We start from the raw sequence: 19547 nt of genomic DNA on the forward strand, positions 1-19547 counted from the left end.
CCAGATTTTTCACAGTATTATCATGGGAAAGAATAGAGACAACACCCTATAACTTTATTGTAACAGCTGCCAGCTCAATGAGTTGGCTGCAAAGCAGAACAGCTGGGACAAGGACATCTACAGCTGTCACACACTCAACTCACACACACAGACTCACACAGTGTCAAACCTGTAAAGCCTTGCACCATTAAACCGAAGCTATAAATGTCCTGTGAGCACCGATGATACTCACCCTGAACTAGAACACTAATGTTGGGAAATCTGCATAAATCAGACCAATCAGGGTTTTTTTTTTTTGGCCGGGGGGGGAATGGCATTCGTAAAGGCCAACATCTTGGCTTAACAATCCTTCCATTTTGCTTTTGCTGAGTAATTTGTACTTCATTACAAAGTGATTTATGGAGTACATAGCACAACAGCAACAAATAGCAGCAGATGAAGATAGCTTGATCTAACCGAGGGCAAGCAGAGGGGAAGGGCTTGTCCAGGTGTTTGGCCACATGCTGGTCTAGTGAACCAGCTGGTTATTATAGGCATTATCCATCAGAACTGAACCATCATCCATCAGAACCAAAACCTAACATCATTTCCCTGTACAAATACCTATGGAGTCAGCGATACACTGAGGTGATACTTCTTTGTTGAATCACCATGAAAGGAGCTCTTTGTCACATTTATTTACATTGCCATTTTTTAGCTGGAATTTGAAGAGAAAGTCTACTGAACCATTTAACAGGCAGTGATTAATTTTTAAAAATGCAAATAAACCAAAATAACCCTATAATATTTTACACAATAATGTTCACTCAACAATAGATATTTATTATAGATATTTAGTATTTTTAGGGTACAATGGTGGTACATTTTGTGTTTGGCTTCTTCTAGCTTCCATCAGTGGTTCCCCACCTCATGATGCAGTGTCAGCTGTTTACCACATTAGCTCCTGCTTGTGCTCTCGCACACAGGCACCAGCAAGCCACTGTCAATCAAACCAACATTCAGCGTGCAGCAGGAGCTTCACAGGCACCTTTAAAGTGGAGAAAAAGGAGGGGATGGTAAGCCTGAACCGAATGTAGAATAAGAGGTTAACCATATGCGTGTATATAAGTTGTGTTTTGCTGCATGTCTACATGTAAACACATGGAAAGATTTTTGTGTTAACCTGCACCTGCAGACAGTTTATGTCATGTACACATACATATTCAAAAGAAATCTAATGCACATTCTGCTCTTGTATAAATTAAAAATCTCTTAGATGCTGAGAGCAAAAAGACTTTGCACATATATTTTAAAAAGCAAATGTAGGATGGCTTTATATTGCAAGTGGTGGCAGGAAGGGCAGTACAGTGCTCTAATAGTTAACACTGTCATCTCACAGCAAGAGGGTCATAGGTTCAAACCCACCAGCTGGCTGGATCCCCTCTCTATGTATCGTCTGCATGTTAACCTTGTGGCTGTTTTTTCTGGCTACTACAGCTTCCTCCCACAGTCCACAGTAGGGTCAGATTAACGCTAGAATTTCAAACTGAATGCCAATACACAAAATAATACCGTGTCAACTACTATTTACATGTTCAGCTGTTAGTGAGCAGGTTAGGTTTTTAAAAGGACCGTAGGAGTGAACAGTTGTCTCTCTGTGTTACTCCGGCAACCTAAGGTGCACCTCTCCTGACCTAGCACATTGTGCTCCCACTCCATGAACTGGATAAGCAGTTAAGGAAAACTGATGGATGGAAGAGGTCTCGGTAACATATTTGGGGTCCCTCCCCATTTGTCTGCTAACGGTTGGTTCTGGCTTCTTGGTTTAGGAGCCAGTAAGCAGAGAACAGAAGGACTATTACCTTCTTTAAGGTCACCTAGCAGTTTTGTTTTGTAGCCTTTGTTGATGTCATTATCCTGTTTGTTTATTTATTTATTTAGGTTCATAATAATCTTGTTTACTTTTTCTCATGTGCGATGCCCCGACCTTCGCCCAGTTCATAACACTGTACATAAATGAAATGTCTCATTACCAGCTTCACGCATTATCTGATGCTTTACTGATCTAAAGAATTTCCGCAGTGTTCTTTTCAATCTATTTATAATGTTCACATACGAACACACTGAGCACTTACAAAGTACTCTGCCTTTCAGAGGGAGCTAAAAATGCAATTTCTGATTAGCACTGCCAAGCTTTCCAGAAAGCAACAGTGAGATAATTCCCACAGTGTGTCATGAGGGAATTGTAACTAGCTAAGCATACAATACAGTGACTGCACAGTCAATACTGCGAATGTGAAGTCAGAGAGCAACAGCGTTGAACAGACATTCAAAATGCAGTGCAAGGACATTTTGATCAGACTAAGAGTCAGATTATAAGGTGGTCCAGATTAAAGCTATGCTTCCAGCACCGCTAAACAATTATTATTTTATTTAAGTTTCTTAGTTCATTAACATACTTTGCACAAGCTAGAACTATTGCTGAGCTTTATAAGCTTCCTGTCCTTAAGAGTGCCATTATCTACAGGAGATTGCCCTCTAAAGTCTCTAATTATTCCTCGAACTATCTTGCAGAGCATCGGGTTCATGGTGCGCCAAGTGAACCATTTCAACCCAGCAGGGTCTGTCCTTTTAGCTTGCGTTAATAAACACCCACTCTGTGAACTGCTGAGTGGGCTCAGCATCAAGGCTGAGGGGTAAAACTTTGTTTTTAGCTGCTGCTTCAAAAACCCATGACCAGGTGTTTCTCCTGAGTTCAGGTGTAGCTAAAATGACTTCAGAATGGCAAACTGTTTATCTGTTGCTTGCCACAGATAACGCAACAACAACAAGCCCACATCACATCCTATGGTAAATATTCACTGTCATTAAGATCATCATGAGAAGGTTTATGTATTTAAACAACAGCTCATGATGTTTTCTTTTGCACCTACATATTTGTGCAATTTCAGTGTTTTAACAATCATAATCAAGGGACTGTCTGTCAGATAATATGTAAAAGCATTTGACTGCCTAGTTTGTTTTTTTTTATTTTAGCCTGTTTTAGATGGTTTCGAAATCTAAAACAGGCTTCAGAAAGTATGAACTTTAGACAGACACACAAAGATACTCCAGCACTTCAAAACGTGTAAGAATAATTACACTTTGTGTAGTGATAACCCTTCAAACTGGGAGGTTAATGAAATTCTCTCAGCCTCTCATCCTTCCAACAAGAATTGATTAGCAAGGTCAATTTTATATTTACTTTTTGTTTATTTTTCGCAGTACATGCCAAATTTGTTAAAGTCTTAGTAACGTGACTCCAACTGCTGGTGTTACAATGTAACATGAACAATTTATACAGCAAACTATATAACTGCAAACTCAAACAGAACAAAAACAAAAACATCAGTAACACATTAGCTCTTCTGGCTCATGTTACATCACAGGCTATTATCATGTGTGAAGTACAGAAAGAAAGTGATAAGTTTTCTTGGCTGTATTGCACAAACTAATGTGAATTAAAATCCACTGAGAAGTCAAATCGGTTTATAAACAGTCATCTCCGGGAAAAAACAGTCTTGTTTCACTAAAATCTGACAAATTCTCTATGGGAAGCAGCAATTTTTGTAAAAATAGAAAAGTGCCCGTAATATAACAACCAATATGACTGTGAACACAGTTTGGGTGAAGACCCTTTAGGTGATCATCGTGTGCAAGCTGCACAAATATTTGACCAGTAGTCTTGGAGGACTAGCAATTCTTGTCAGTTGTGAAGGGACGGACACTTCACCTTTACATAACCTCATCAATCCTAAAAAAGAAAAATAACTGTGGGAACCAATTAAATAAAGCTATCTTACAGGCTATATTTTCAACCCCAGCCAATCAAACATCTCTTTCAAACTGCATCAGGTTTCCTGTTTTTACCTTCTGTGCGCTGCACTGTTTCATGTTCATTTACTATGAAAAACCGCCTGCAGCACTGAGTGTAGAGAAGTGAATGTAAGCAACAACTGATAAACAGCAACAAAGTGATAGATCATTCTGTCACAGTAATTTGAAACTCCAGCTGCAGATCTCTACATTATCACTTCAACGCTTGCCCATAAACAAACACATACTACCACAACCGTGCCCCTGCTGTCACCAAAAGTAAAGAAAGTTGATCACAGCGGAAGAGAAATATATAGCGGAAGAAAGACAAATTACAAAAAAAAAATGGATGCACGCAAGTGACAGGTAGATGAAGGAAAACCAAGTGGTGAAAAATGCGTGAGTGAGAGGAAAACAGTGAGCGGAGTGAGAAGTGGATAGAGATAGAGTGGGGCATCCATCCATCATGCAGTGCTGCTTCTGTCAGACACAAGTAATAGATGTAGAGATATAGAGGAGAGAGCTGACACTCCTCTTCAATCTATCTCCCCTCACTATCTGGGTTAGCTTGTCAGGTCTGCACTGTCACCCTGACCAGGACGTACAGTTACATGCAAACACATGCCAACAGACAGAAAGACCCACATTTATACAGAGAACATCTGTTTTAAAGAAAAATGAAGTGAGTTGGGGAAACATTTTTTCTAAATCAATTATCCATTTTCAGCTCCTAAATAATTCACATAACAGTATGCAACTTAATATTAATAAAGTTTGAATACAAAAAAACTGGTAATCTAGTTTATGTAATGTAAAAAGCAAATCAATGCGGTAAGCATTATGTCATTACTGTGAGCATTGCTAAGAAATATTTGTTCATCTGTCAATACGTCAACAAAATTCAACTTTCAGTTCAAATGCTTCTTTAAATGATTTTTATTTATTATTAAGTATTCAAACGACTCCAGTGCAGTTTGCATGCTGTTAAATGTTAAACGCATAAAGGATGCACTCACAGTAAGAGCCTTTCATTAAAAACGACTTATCAATACTGCAATTGCAAAGCAACAACAGATGTCTTTAGTAATGGCAAGTGTGTTTAACTGCAGTTTGCAGCTCATTTCAAAATTCTGCTTTTTTATATATATTTTTTTTCATGACTTAATCTGGTGCTCTGTTTAATTTCAGCGAGCTAACCATCTCCACCATAGTCGTGGCCATAAGCAAGATTTGTCCAATGTGATTTTTGCAAACGCCCTGTTATATACATAATTAATGGAAGCACCAGTGCGACAATGGGAATATACTAATATTTTAATGCAATATGTTGTCTACATATCTAAATATGACCAGATGTATTTTTGTGGCTTCGACAGAGCTGTAAAATCTTAGCTGATTTATTTATTTATATATTTATTTTTAACAAATCAACTTTTATTTCTCAACTCCAAGCTCCTTTTACAGCAAATTTCTTACCAATACAGGAATACAGATTATGGAAATGTCACTGTTTGGTACTGAGTATCTCCAGATACCCAAAGCAAAGGTATTGTATGGGAACTGGAAATAACTGGACCAATCATTCTATAGGCAAAACAATTGCTGATGCACACCAGTATATATCCAAGAGACAAAGGCAAGGCAAGGCAAGGTGGGTCAAAGGATGATAAAAATAGATCCCCATATTATTCTTGACAAAAGAGGTATTCATAGCTACTACAACCTATTTAGGCCAATGTTCTGTACATTATGTTATATGGAGGGTATGGAAGAAGGTTAACATTTTCTACACTGACACAATTGATTTACATGGTCACAATAAATCAGCAAAAATAGCCCATGTTGTACCTGCTGTAGACAAAGTTAGAAAACTGACTGTGGTTTAGCTGAGCAATATTGTATCCCACTGCCTGCCTGCTCAACACAGCACCATTCTAATACCATGCTGCTTGGCATTCAGCACACAGCTCCCTCTTGCTCTCCCTCTCTTTCTCCTGGCACCATCCCCCCCACCCTCCTTCTCTTCACCTCTCCCTCCTTTCAGCAGCATCTCTCTCCTGTTCCTCCCTGGTGAGGTGGGATGGCGCCACTGAACCAGCATCTGTTGCCATGCGCATGTACAGGCGTGCGCGCACAAAGGCACGAGCGCACACGCACAGACTGTGTAGACATTTAAACCCCTGCCGTAGTGGACAGCATGTCACTGTGTTGAATACATCACAAAGACATAAAACTATAAAACAGCACGATGCCATATCGCAGTCTTAACACCTACAGCTTTATTGCAAAATATTCATTATTTTTTTCCATCTCCTCGTCTCTCCCTAAGTTTCTGTCATTCTTCTTCTGTTTCTTTTTTCCTTCTTTGTCTGTTCATTTCATTCTCGTTTGTCTTCTTTATGCAAACAAAGAATTTGGTCTTAATTTACCTGCCTTGCTGAATAAAGGTCAACTACTGCACATAATCCAATTGGAGTGCAACTCCTTTTTTTAAAAAACAAAACAAAAAAAACCCCTATTCAACAATGTAAACATTACAAAAACCACTACATGTGTTTTCGTTGTACCCTATAGATGTATACATTGCTTCCCCACAGTGATGAAACAGATTTTCTGCGGTCTCTAAAACTCAGTGAGTTTCTCTGTGTGAGTTCCATTTATTTTCTGCTGACTTTTTCACACAGAGGCATCAATCAGTTGGTCTTACACTCCTCCAGAATTTACACTTCTCTTCAGCTTCATTTTTCAATCTGACATTGACAGAATGAGAGGTATTTTATATGATGCCAAAAAATAAATGGGTTTATTGTTCCAAGTTACCGTATTTTGAGCAGGGTTTTGATTGCTTTTCTAGCTAATCATAAATTGATAAATTGTGAGCATGAAAAGTCGGACTCACACTAATGGAGCACTATTGTCATTCAGTATTCATCACTGCTGTAATGTATCGTATGATTTTATTAATAGAGACAGTACCTGATTGTGCTGCTTTAAAAATACACAAGACTGAGACAGATTCTTGTCCACGCTTCTGAAAACCTCGATCCACTCCTTCCTCGCCAAATCAAGCTTTCCGTTTTCCAGCTTGGACTCAGCATGGTTCAATAAACTGTAAACATGATCAAGAACCCTGCATTGTCAGCTGGCAGAAGCAGCAGTGTTATGGGGTTTTTTTATAGTCGCATGTCTCCCATCAATCACCCACCTCTGGTGCTCTCAATCTGAAAGAAGGACCCACCTGTTTGATTATCTGAATTATAATCACCTGAATTATTGTACAGTACACATTTGACTACTGTGGTTAAAAGTAATGGCATAATAGAAGCTTTTACAACCCAAATAAATCAGAGCGATCATGAAGGGACACAAGTCTCTGTCCCTCCACTATGTAGGAAATATTTGCCTCAGAACTGTTTACACACAACATGCAAATCCACTGTCTTTACTAAAGCCATTTCAAAGTCTGTTATTTACATTTTTCAGAAATATGCTTAATGGCTATCTTGCAGAGATATAGATCAGATGAATTTGCTGTAGAGATGAAATTCTCTACAGCAGGAAATTGTGGTGAAAGTTAAGTACAAGTGAAGCAATGTTGCCTAAAAATTGATACATAACTAAATAAGATAACATAAAATAGTTTTGAGAGGGATTTTTTTTTGTTCTAAAATACATTTAATTAATATGTCATACGCATACACAATCACCAAAGAGCTGAACGCTGTTTATGCATCAGACTGTGGAGCCAACCATGCAAGACCCAGTGCATAGCAACAGATTGGATTCAAATTGCATTAAAGAACATGATATATTAGGCGCACAGCACGACAAATATAACATAATATATAACATCATTAATTCAGTGAGCTGTAAAGATACTGAATTTTCTAGCAAGTGCAAAACCACCACTAAGCACAAAACTGTCCAAGGTGGACTTAAAAGAGAGCGTGGTTCTGTCCAAAATCATTGTCATGCAGTAATCTCTACAGCCTTTGTGGCACAGAGGACTACATAGTGAGTTATTTGCAAAATTGCGTAACTGAAACTCGTCAAATGAATCAGCTAAACAAATTAATACTGACAAACATTCTAGTAAAACCAAAAATTAAAAATTAGTAAATCCAATACTCGTAGTACTACTCACATAGCAGTTGATAAGTATACAGCCACATTACACATAGCAGTTGTAATGTGGCACTTTCTTTACTCTTGATTATCTGAAGCCGGCATAATGGTAAGCAATGTCTTGCCAGTCGCTTGGATAGAGATCAGTCGTACACTACTTTTCATCACACAGTACTAGAAAAAGCAAAATGACTGTGTACGCCACTACCCAGTGGTAGTACATAGAGTAGGTAGTGATTTTGGACCAAGTCCATGTGTGGCCAAGACTTTTTGTTGGTCCCCTACACACATGAATAGGATTAAAAAATCAGACAGATCACGTAGGCTTTCCAAATGTTCTTAGGCCTAATGGATCCCATTCTCCGATACAAGAGTCATTTTGTGAAGCTCTTTACTGCTTTACACCTATTTCTTTACCAAATACTTTGTGTAGGAAATACCTCTTTTATGCTAGTGCGAATCCTCTAATAAAGTGGTAAATTAAAATCCAGCCGTTCACTATGGAAATCCCCACACAGCTATATCCCTGGTACTTTGTCAACATGTCTCCTTGTTGCTGTATCGATAGCTGACAACCAGGTAAGACTCAGTTGTGTAATTTTTTTTTTTCAAAATATGGTACCATTGTAGGGACATCTCAATACCCTATGATATAGGCAGCCATCACACTTTCCTCTGTCTTTAACTTTAACCAAATTCAATTCAATTCAGGTTTATTTATAGAGCACCAATCCACAAGAACAGTCGCCTTCTGGTGCTTTATACTGAGACCCTATAAAATTCTGTGGTTAGGGGCAGCTATGGTATTAGGTTTATATTTACCATTTTTAGTATCTGTATACTGAGGACTGGGGCTGTGATGAAACAGATGTTATACTGAAACACCGTAATGACCAATAAAATGATTACTTTTACTTTATGAAATTAAATCAATGAACCTGTGGTCTGTCATTTATTTCTCGCTTTCAGCAATCAGTGTGGTCTCCGCTGCACTTAACGAATGAAGGCATTTGCATGTATTCTGATTTTCTGACTCACAAATGGGTAAAGGTGTTTTTTCAAAATACCCAAACCAAAACAGTTAAATTGGTTTTCCACTCGTGAAAACAAAAAGCTTTTCTCACATGAATAAATATATTAATATTCAGAGTAGTGTCATGGATTCTCTGACTTTAGAGTGCAAATTGGTCTGTTTATGATCATTAAACAGTCCATTTTTTTAACCAACCAACAACATCATTCATGGACTCAGAGCATCTGCTTTTGGGAAGATAACCTATATTAATAAATATACATTCATGCACATATATCTCCAGTAATTCCAGGACACAATAGTTTATATTTTTAACTGCTTCAGGTGAAAATGTCATATTTTCATAAAACTGTGCTTCTTGCCATTAAGAAATGAAAATAAAACAGATGGCTTTCATCCAATTTTAGTTGTTCTTAACCGCCTGAGTGAACTCTCCTGTTTCCATGGCAGTGTGAGAACTGTCTGTTTTTCGATGTATAGTATTCATAAGAGGGATATAAACTTGCATTAATAGTATATCTCAGACTAGAGCTTGGCGCAAATATAAGCTATAACTATGCCCTAAGATGTTGTGTGCTCGCTGTGACATGACAGTAATATATAGAAACAGGGAGCAGCTAATCACAGCATATTTTAGCCCTTCAGTGGCGGAAATAATTATTTGATCCCCTGCTGAATTTGTACGTTTGCTAGATTCTAAATAAATGAACATTCTAATTTTTTTTTTATAGTAGTTTAATTTTAATGGAGAAAGACATGTAGCAACCAAAAATCCACAGAAAAAACACCAAATAAGTAAACATAAGTATTTGATCCCCAAGCAAAACATGACTTAGTACTTGGTGGAGAAACTGTTGTTGGCAAGCACAGAATTTAGATGTTTCCTGTAGTTAGTCACCCATTTTACACATATGATGGGAGGGATTTTGGCTCACTCCTCTTTACAGAAACTCTTGGCTGCTGCTTGGCAACTTGAAGCTTCAGATTTTCTATATGACTGAGATCTAGAGGCTGATTAGGCCACTCCATGACGTGAATGTGCTTTTTCTTTAGCCACTCCTTTATTGCCTTTGCAGTTTGTTTTCAGTGTTCTGGCTGAGGGAAGGAGGTTCCCATCTAAGATTTTGGCCACTCAGCGCAGTGACGTCGTCTTTTATGTTCAGCAGAAAAATAGCCCCAAAGCATAATGTTCCCACCTCAATGCATAACTGTTGGAACAGTGTTCTTTGGATCATACTCAGCATTTCCTGTCCTCCAAACACAGTGACTCAAGTTGAAGCCAAAGCCAGCTTGATTTTGGTTTGATCTGACTGCAGTACTTTCTCCCAAATCATTTAGATGTTCACTGGCAAACTTAAGACAAGCCTGTACATGTGCCTTCTCAGCAGGGTGCTCTTGTGGATACTGCAAGATTTCAATTGAATACGCTGTGGTGTGTTACCAGTGGTGTTCTCAGTGACTGTGGTCCCAACTCTATTCAAATCACAAACAACCTGTATAGTTTTGGTCTGGTCCGTCACCTTTCTCATTATCATCCTCATCCCATGAAGCAAAATCTTGCATGGGGCGCTACACCTAGGGGAAGTAATGTTCATTCTATATTTCTTTCATTTCTGAATAATCGCACCAGCAGTCGTAACCTTCTCACCAGGCTTCTTGCCTTGTAGCCCATTCCAGTTTTGTGCAGATCTACAATTTTGTCCCTGATGTCCTTTGATGGCTCTATGTGCAGTTGACTGACTATGCAAGCCAGAATTCTGGCTAGGTTGTAGGGATTCAAATATTACTTCTCTTAATGGCATGCAGATCAATTTATAACTTTTATGCAATGTATTTTTTTTTCTGGAGTTTTAGTTGACATCCTGTCTCTACATTCAAATGAAACTGCCATAAAAACTAGAAACTCTTCATTTCTTTCTAAGTAAGCAAACTTACAAATTCACCAGGGGATCAACTAGGTCCCCTCACTGTACACCAGTTTTAATTCCTATTATACAAAAGGATGAATGAAGAGTATGTTTGTGTTAGTTTGTGGAAAAAAGTCAGCTTTAAATTTTCTTCGTTTATACTTGCCATGTTTAAGGCTTAAAAGTTTAATCTCAACAAAATCTTTGTTCTCTACTAGAATTTTACTGCTGCAGTCTAAAGTGGGTCATGATCAGTGGTACAGTATGCTGACAGCAAGTGCTCTTCATGATTCCATTAACTTCCAACTGTGTTCCAGCATGCTGATTAATACTGATCATATGCATAAAGAACTTCACTGTGATCTGAAAGGCATTAAAATATCATCATCAACTGAATCTTTCAAAATATTCTGCCTAGACAGCAATTTGAGCTACATTCAAACACGCTGCACTAACACGACCCAGGAAGAATGACACAACGTAGGCAGGAAAGATTGAATTATCAGAACAAAAAAAAGGCTTCAGCTAAGCCACAGGTATACACATTCCAATGAAGACAGGAAAACCAGAAAAGCCCTCCCTGCAAATGTTGTATATTCTTGCATGTGTGTTTACATGTGTTTTAAGGTGGCTTAGAGCCATTGCAAAACCCAATCAAAATGCAAATGAAGCAGTTAGGGATAGGAAGAATTTACCAGGTAAAGAGGAGCTGATGAGCTGACACAGCAACTTAAATTACTGGCTTCGTAAATCTATCCTTCCTGCCTTTTTTTCTGGTTTCTCCTCCTGTCTTTATATCTTTGTGTCTCCATGGTGCAGCAATGGCAATTGCGCAGCAATCCACTGGATAATACCACATAGTGTCTCCAGCATAGATTGACGGAGTGTTCTACACTTGGCCTCCATATTTTTAGAGATTTCTTGAGCTCTATCTTTCCTCACTCCTCTTGCATAGCGTCTTGATCCTTCTCCCCACCTGCACCAGTAAGCTAACCCCTCCTCACCTCACCAACTCCCCCCTCATTCTATTTGATTCCATTACTTTCACCCTTCCCCTTATATTCTCTCTACTCACCTTTCCAGCAGAACCCTCTCTCTGGCCATTATGCCCTGCCTTCTCCCCCTCCCCTATCACCCAGCCCATCTCCTCTTCCTGCTCCTTCTCTGTATTCCATCTCAGCACCCTCTCTTCTGCCCTCTTCCCCTATCAGATCCCTTTAAGCCCCTCCTGTCTCACTTCTCTCCCTGTTTGTTCTCGTCTCCACAACGGTTCGGTTATTCAGTTCTGCCTTTCTTTCACAACCAAGTCATCCTTTCCCTCTTTAAACTCTCTTTTTACCCCATGTCCTGCCACGGTCTCTTAACATATCTCCTTATCTGTTTGACACATGTTACTTCACACTTTACCCCTCAGCAACATCATCCCTTCTCGTCTCACCGTCTCTCTTTTCCTCCTGTGTTTAATCTGGAGAGAGGATATCACCATCTCTGAATCGTAGGGGAGAAAAAAAACCCACCAGCGCCATTATCTTCCCATCTGCCATCTCTTCTTTCTCTCTGTCTATGTACTCAACTCGACTCTTCTAAAATTACAAACCAACCTCTAAAAAGCGATGCGGCATTTTTTTTTTTTAAAAAAAAGAGGAGAACATGCAGACGGGGGAAGGTGGTGGAGGGAACGGGGAGAGGAAATGGTGCGATAATCGGACAGAGGGGAAAAGTAGATAGACACTATCATACCTGCGCGTCTGCCTCTCCTCCTCCTGTTGTTGAGGCTATGTCTCCTCTGGTTATTTGCTCCCTTTTCAAGCCAGGTGAAGAACTCGAAAGAAAATACTAAATAATCCCCTTTCTGATCGGAATAATTTTCAAGCCCAATAAGAAAATATATCCACTTTTTTATGTTGTTGTCTGACACCGCGCAAGGCTAACCGCGCTGCGGGGCTGCTGGAGGGGAGACGGGGCAAGCCAAGCGTTTCAATTTAGTTCCCGTTGAGTTTGTATCAAAAGCCCTTTACGGGAGCAAGGCCGGTCGCAGTCTATAACCTACAGCTATCCACTGTCCGCTAGTGATCCGCTGGGACAGGACTGTAAGAGAGAGGGGGGGAAACGCCGTTAAACCGGCGCACCGCTGCGTTGAGCGCTCATTCGGACTCCATACGAGCTCCCCCCCTGTTTCTGTTTAGACTCCGTTAATCGGTCATTTGAAGGAAAATACACAAACGCTGGAGGTTAGTATCGCTGGGTTCCCGTGTCTAAAGAGTGGAGGAAAAGCGATGTGTAGTAAAGGAAACCACGCTGGACTCCTTTGCCGGTCTCCCCTATGGGTGATCTCCGCTTCCCCATTCAGCAGCTGCCTCTGCTGTCCTAAGGTCCAATCTTACTCCTTCGCAGCTCTTCGTGTTTCATCTGTAGACGCCTGAAACAAAAATCCTCTCAGGGTTATGGTGGGTAGGTGTTATCCGTCCCAAGGTCTTCCACAGGTAAAAATAAATAAATAAATAAAATAGGTGCACGAATTTGTAACTCTTCTCTCCACCCCCAAAAATCAGAAACTATAAAATCACATAGCTCAGTGAAACCGCTGCTCGCCTTTTTCCTCTACACAAGTGACTTTGTCTTGACCTCTCTCTGCTCTCGGCGTTGTTGTCTGTGAGGAAAAACACAGGACCACACCGCGGGCAGCCGGAGGATGGTGGACGAGGCGTTATAGGTCAAAGAATAAGGCGAGCTTCAGATGGAAGGAGAAACAAATCTCGCAGCGAAAGAAAACCCCACATTTAACGTCCTTTAGCTCATTTTAAAAACCCGCTCTGATCCGCTACGATGAGCAGTCCCTCCTGCAGTTACTTTCACACTGTGCGGCGGTTTTTCCCGGGAGGCGATACGCCCACCAGCCCCGCTCCTGTCTGTCTCCTTCCCTCCGTATCTGTGTCCTGCTCTGTCTACTGACAAGTCGCTGCTCCGGGATTACAAGCTGGTGATAACAGATGGATGCCTTATGACGACGGTGGGTGATGCCATCGCCTGGACCTCAGCCTGCAGTAGCTGAAGTTTAGGGTCTGTCAGGACATACAGTAGACAGCCACACTGTCAATAGGTTCTCAAAGTGTGGAGCAGGGACTTGAAGAGGACCACGTGAATGCAGTTACAGCTGCAAAGCAGGAAAAAGCTTACATTTTATCAGTTGTTATTAAAGGTAGGCTATCTGCTCATGTTCTGGAATGCACTACTGCTGACAATAAAAATCACTGCCAGTACGTCTTGGTTCAAATCCAGAAGCACAACTATATTCATTCTGAGTACATATGCACAAACACTGCTCACTTATATCTGCATATTGAAGCTGTTTGACCCTAAGCATAGCTCAGGTGCAGCTGCTCTAGGTTGCCAGTGGAGGCAAGAGAGATGAGATGCACAGCTCTTGTCTTTAGTCAGGAACCTCCATGTGATGGGAATGACTGGCTTTACTTTCATCATATGTGATGTCAAAGGCTTTATGCCTGATAAATACTTGTAATTACCACTAGGAGGAAGAGAGGAGCAGACACTGAATTATGAAACATAAATAATATTAAACGGGTTATGTTAATAAAATTAAATATCACATTCATCAAAGTCTTTCCGTTAGGTGTCCCGGATACTGCGGATGAAGAGCTGTGGTGATGAATGCTACCATTAGAGAGGGCTGAAACAGCCAGCGCAGAGGCAGATTAGTGTGCTCACTTTCCAGATTCTGCAGGATTTCATAGATTATAAAATGTGAGTGTTCTACAATTATCTGATTAGCAAGAGGGATAAATTATATGGTGCGTTGTTGGCAGTACACCAAACAGTTCAAGGTTGCGACTGCTAGTGGTGGTGGGGCCGGGAGGACAGGGGATAATAAAGAGATAAAGAGAATAACAGAGGAAGGCAGAAATAAACAGATTTAGAGAATGGGCAGAGATCAGACAGGGGTCAGGAAAAATGAAAACTCTTAACAGTTTGTTTCATCTTTAACCTCTGCTGAAGTACTGAGCAATATAAGCTAAAGGCTAGTGTTATAAAGTCAAATAAATATGTGCATTTTTGAGAGAGATTGGCCAAAAGGAAGTAAAAGGGGAGGTGTAGAGGCTTTGTAAGTGTATATAAGGGAACTATATACAGTAGTAAAAGTAACTCCTGGTGGCATTTAAAAGCAAAATGTAATGAGAATTTAATAAGCCTACAGCAGTATTGCTTTGGCTACTGGTTAGAGACTCTTTTTTTCCCAGATGCTTCTTTCTTTAGCAATGTTTTAATTAGACCGGGTGTCCCCAGGGTTTAAACAGCATTAGCAAATTTTGGAATCCTTAAATGAAGAATTATCACTGACCTAAAGGATCCTGTCAAGTTGCATTAGTGAGTTGTATAAATACTGGTGAATAAACTAGTAAACCAAACAACTTTTCACATACAGATCGAGCCGTGATGCTGAGTGAGAGTGAACAAAAAGCGAGAAAGAACGAAAGAAAGAAAGAGTGGGCAGAGGGTGAAAGAGATACAAGAGACAGAGGAGTGCTCATTGTAGAATTCTGTGAATCGTCGCTGCCTTCAGAAAAGCCACAAGGATTGCAAATGCAGGGCATCACTTGGTCAGTGTCCTCCGATAACTAACCTCCAATTATTTTATCAAATTTTTCACAAAGTTAGACTAAAATAACCTTTAGTTGTCACGACTGCACAAAGCCCTGAAATGTCAAAGCAGCTGGTTGTAGACGCTCATTGAGTCAAACCAAACTGTTACAAAAGCATCTGTGCGGACCAGATTTTAACAAAGGAAAGGACAAATATGGAGAGAGTAACACAATCCTGACGCAAACTCTGGCAACATGTTCATCCTTAAATAGAGAGTAGGCCTACATGATGGCAAGCCACCAGAGGAGTGTGACTAACAAACCCTAAGGAAGGAAATTGTTGGAAAAATTCAGACTCAAAGAACAAAGAACTGGAGGGCAAGCCATGACCAGACTTCTCTCAAGAAAATGCATAATTAACTTTTATTTGCAACGCAGTTTGAATATAAAAATCACAGATGTTTACTTCCTCTAATTCTAATCATTACACTTGTTTTTCTCAAAAATATGAAGAAACATTCCAGGAGTTACACTCTCTCCTGCTCTGTTGCCACAAATTAAACATATCTACAGTGCACAGTTTTGTTAGCTGAGCAAAACTGGGGATAAACCAATTTAACAAGTTCAATTTTTAGTCTCTTCTCTTTTTTTAACATTATTGTAAAGCGACATAGCTTTGGGGATGTGGCTGTATGGACAAAACCAGTCATTTAACACCAAGCGTCTCTGGGAAATTGAGGTAGGCATGTTTTATGATAAGAAAAAGGTTTTGCAACTCCAACTATAAAAAGCATGAAAAGCTCACAGCATAAAAAGGCATACCCGATTTAAATGTAGCCAATCTCCTCTTCAAAGTAATCTCCTTGTGCACCTTTGCTAATTTGAGATTACCCCCCTGGAAGTCCTGTTCTGATAACTTCCATGTGTGTATCTCCAATAAACAGGATCTCCTCCACTTTATCAAAACAACCCACCAACTTGAATTTTACTTTGAGATACAGGACAAAGTTTAACTGTGGTACTGTATGAGTATAAGTATGTGATGACATATATGAGGACAGCAAGACAGTGTCGAGGTGTCCTTAGTAGCAACAGATGGATTAAAGGTGAGGGTGGGATTACATCAGGGATTAGCTCTGAGCCCCTTTTTGTTTGCAGTGGTGATGGACAGGTTGAACGATAAGGTTGGGCAGGTATCTCCGTGAACTGTGATGTTTGCATGGGCATTGTGATCTGTAGTAAAAGTAGGGAGAAGGTGGAAGAGAGTCTGGAAAGGTGGAGGAATGCACTGGAGAGAAGAGGAATGAAAGTCAAAAGAAGTGAGACCGAATACAGGTGTGTGACTGAAAAGGGGACATGTGTAGCAGTGAAGTTGCAGGGAGCAGAGGTAGTGAAGGTGGACAAGTTTAAATACCTGAGGTCAACCATCCAAAGCAATGAACAGTGCAGAAGAGAAATGGAGAAGAGAGTGCAGGCAGGGTGCTATCTGAAAATAGCAGCAGATCTGCTAAAAGTTCAGAAGTGCGTTGAGAGACAAGCCTGAAGGGGAGATCGCCCAAAGCTAAATCAGGTGAGGTTTTTGCTTTTTATGGGCAGAGGTGCAAAAGTTCATTTACTAAATCCCAGAAAGTTGACCTTATTCATCTGGAAGTAGGAATCATTAGAATGAACAGAATCAACTTTCAACAAATCAACTTTCTGGAATTTTCTTACCTGGATTATTGAGCATTCATCAAGGCTTAATGTACTAAAATAAAAATGACAAATGTTTTGAGTTTGCTGTTTTTGTTTAGCCTATGTGTTGTGACAAAGACGCCCACAATTACTACTTATATTATGATTATTGATTGCTAATTTTAACTTTTATTTATTTATTTATTTTTAAATGCCAACACATTATTTTAAATCAATTTTTTACATAGTTATACTATCCCTTGCTGCTTTGTGGGAAATTTTTACCGTGTTTTTACACCACTGTGGCAACTTGCTGTGTTTCACAACAGTAAAGCCTGTGAAACTGAGATAGAGTTGAGATGAACACAAGAAGAAGTAGAGACAGTGTAATAGAGGAAGGAGGAAGGGAGGGAAGGAGATAAAGAGAGACGGAAAAGCCTCCAGCCAATTCAGCACCACGGACAGTGCTGCAGCGGGATTCAGCTGCACAAGGCCGGAACAAGCTTTATCCTCAGAGAGAAAAGCCAAAAGCTCTACTCAACATGGTCTGATCTCTCTCACTCCAACTCTTCTGCTCTCTTACACACACACTTATCCATGTATTTCTCTTGCTCTGTCCTCTCTTAGACGCATACTGATGCGCATGCACTTGCAATCACACACACATACTGTACAGTGTGTTTTTACTCTTTGTGGATCAACATCCCGAAGTAGTCGACAATACGTCAAGCACATGTGTGTGTGTTTATGTAAAATTCGATGCTCAGCATGGTAAGCACTTTTTTTTCCTCCATCCTTAGTCACCAAATTTAGAAACGAGGCACAAGTATGAGACGGGTTCAAAAGGACACAAGTGCATTTGGACTTAGTGGCAGTAGGGAAAGGAAGAAGTGTGGAAATAAAGAAAGTTAGTGTGAGCTAAATAGATCTGGGGTAGCAAAGAAGATAACAACAGGGTATGCGACTCCTTTGTACGTTATTGTTGGTGTAAGGTGCATATGTCATTACCCCCAGCTCTTCCCATATTAGTACGTGAACAGCACCCTTTGTCTCTATTTACTCCCCTTGCATCAGTTTTTGATATACACAGTGAAATCTGAAATAGGAGAGTCTGGAAAATTTCAACTTAACATTATGAAAGTGGAGGTGGAGTAGGTGGCATAAACTGCTTGACTGATTTGGGTTAAAATATAGCCTGTTGCACTATTTGCAAGACATCAGAAGAAAAACTTCTCCTTCATTTTGTACAAGTGTTTGGGGACATTAATGACACCAGCTGAGAACACTTAGCTATGGATAAATAGATGTCATAGCATCTATTTAGACTTTAAGCGATTTCCACTGAATTCTGTTCAACAACCCTCCATGCTAGAAACTGACGGCAAAGAGATACTGACAAGAGTCACTGTGTGTCAACCTGGGAGTGAGACTTCCCTCATCTGACTGGTCTCCCAGCCATGTCTTTTGCTATGGCCTGCTTTTAGAAACAGCTTATCTGAGAGGAGCCTCGTGGTACTTTCCAATAATCATACAGTAACAGACTAAATTTGGATTTAGCCTTACTGCCATGTCCGCTGGGTAGTCACACATTTTTTAATCCCCTTAACTCTGTAGGTCCCTGTACAATGATCAAGCATCAATCAACATCCTGTCTCTTTCCTATGGTCTCTCTGTCCAGCGCTGACCAGCCAGTTACCTACAAGTCTGTTTCACAGCAATGACTAGGTGTGAATATTGCAGTTGAAGTCTGTTCACTGACTTGTGAAGTACATGCTATAATATCAAGATATGTTTATTGAATATACTATAATAATGAAAATAAAAATAATGAATGGACTTGAAATTGGGGTTACTCCATAAATTCAAACCAATGATAGACAAATATAAAAAATAGAAGTTTAGTGGCACAGTAATACATTTCTCAGTGCTAAAGTTCAATATGTCACTTCTTTGTATCCCTAAAATAGTCAGTTTTCACAGACTGCAGGTAAGCTCAAACATTGGGATGAGATTTGTTTTTTGCAAAATATGTGTCCTCATTCTGAACATACAACTAACCCATGGTAGATATGTAAAGAAACTGAAATACACTGGGCTGAGAAACCAGTTCATGCAGGCCTTTATCCAGCAGTGTCACACTGGTAAATTAAGGTATAATGAAATTGGAAGAAAGGATCTGTCCCAGAGAGACAGACAACTGGCAGCACAAAGGGGAACTTCTTCACCTCAAACCTGCAAATTAAAGAAACACATGCCTCCAGGAACTGGAAAAAGCTTCAGCTCAGTGCCATTCTGGGTGGCAGGAGAAAATGTATTGCTTAAATCATATGTTGTAAAGAAAAAAAAAACTGAGTCTATGCAGTTTGAAATTCTTTA

General features: G+C 39.9%; 1 protein-coding gene across 3 annotated transcripts in view; it reads right to left on the bottom strand.

Moving 5' to 3' along the window:
- Positions 1–13853, bottom strand: part of zgc:172282 (leucine-rich repeat and fibronectin type III domain-containing protein 1-like protein) — a 175478-nt gene extending 161625 nt beyond the window's left edge. For all 3 annotated transcript variants that reach the window (XM_063493572.1, XM_063493571.1, XM_063493570.1), the window contains exon 1: positions 12640–13853. The gene's annotated coding sequence lies outside the window, so the exon portion shown is untranslated. The remainder of the gene's footprint in view (positions 1–12639) is intronic.
- Positions 13854–19547: the final 5694 nt, after the last annotated feature.

The sequence above is a fragment of the Pelmatolapia mariae genome, linkage group LG14 (assembly GCF_036321145.2).
Source record: "Pelmatolapia mariae isolate MD_Pm_ZW linkage group LG14, Pm_UMD_F_2, whole genome shotgun sequence".
Classification (NCBI taxonomy): domain Eukaryota; kingdom Metazoa; phylum Chordata; class Actinopteri; order Cichliformes; family Cichlidae; genus Pelmatolapia; species Pelmatolapia mariae.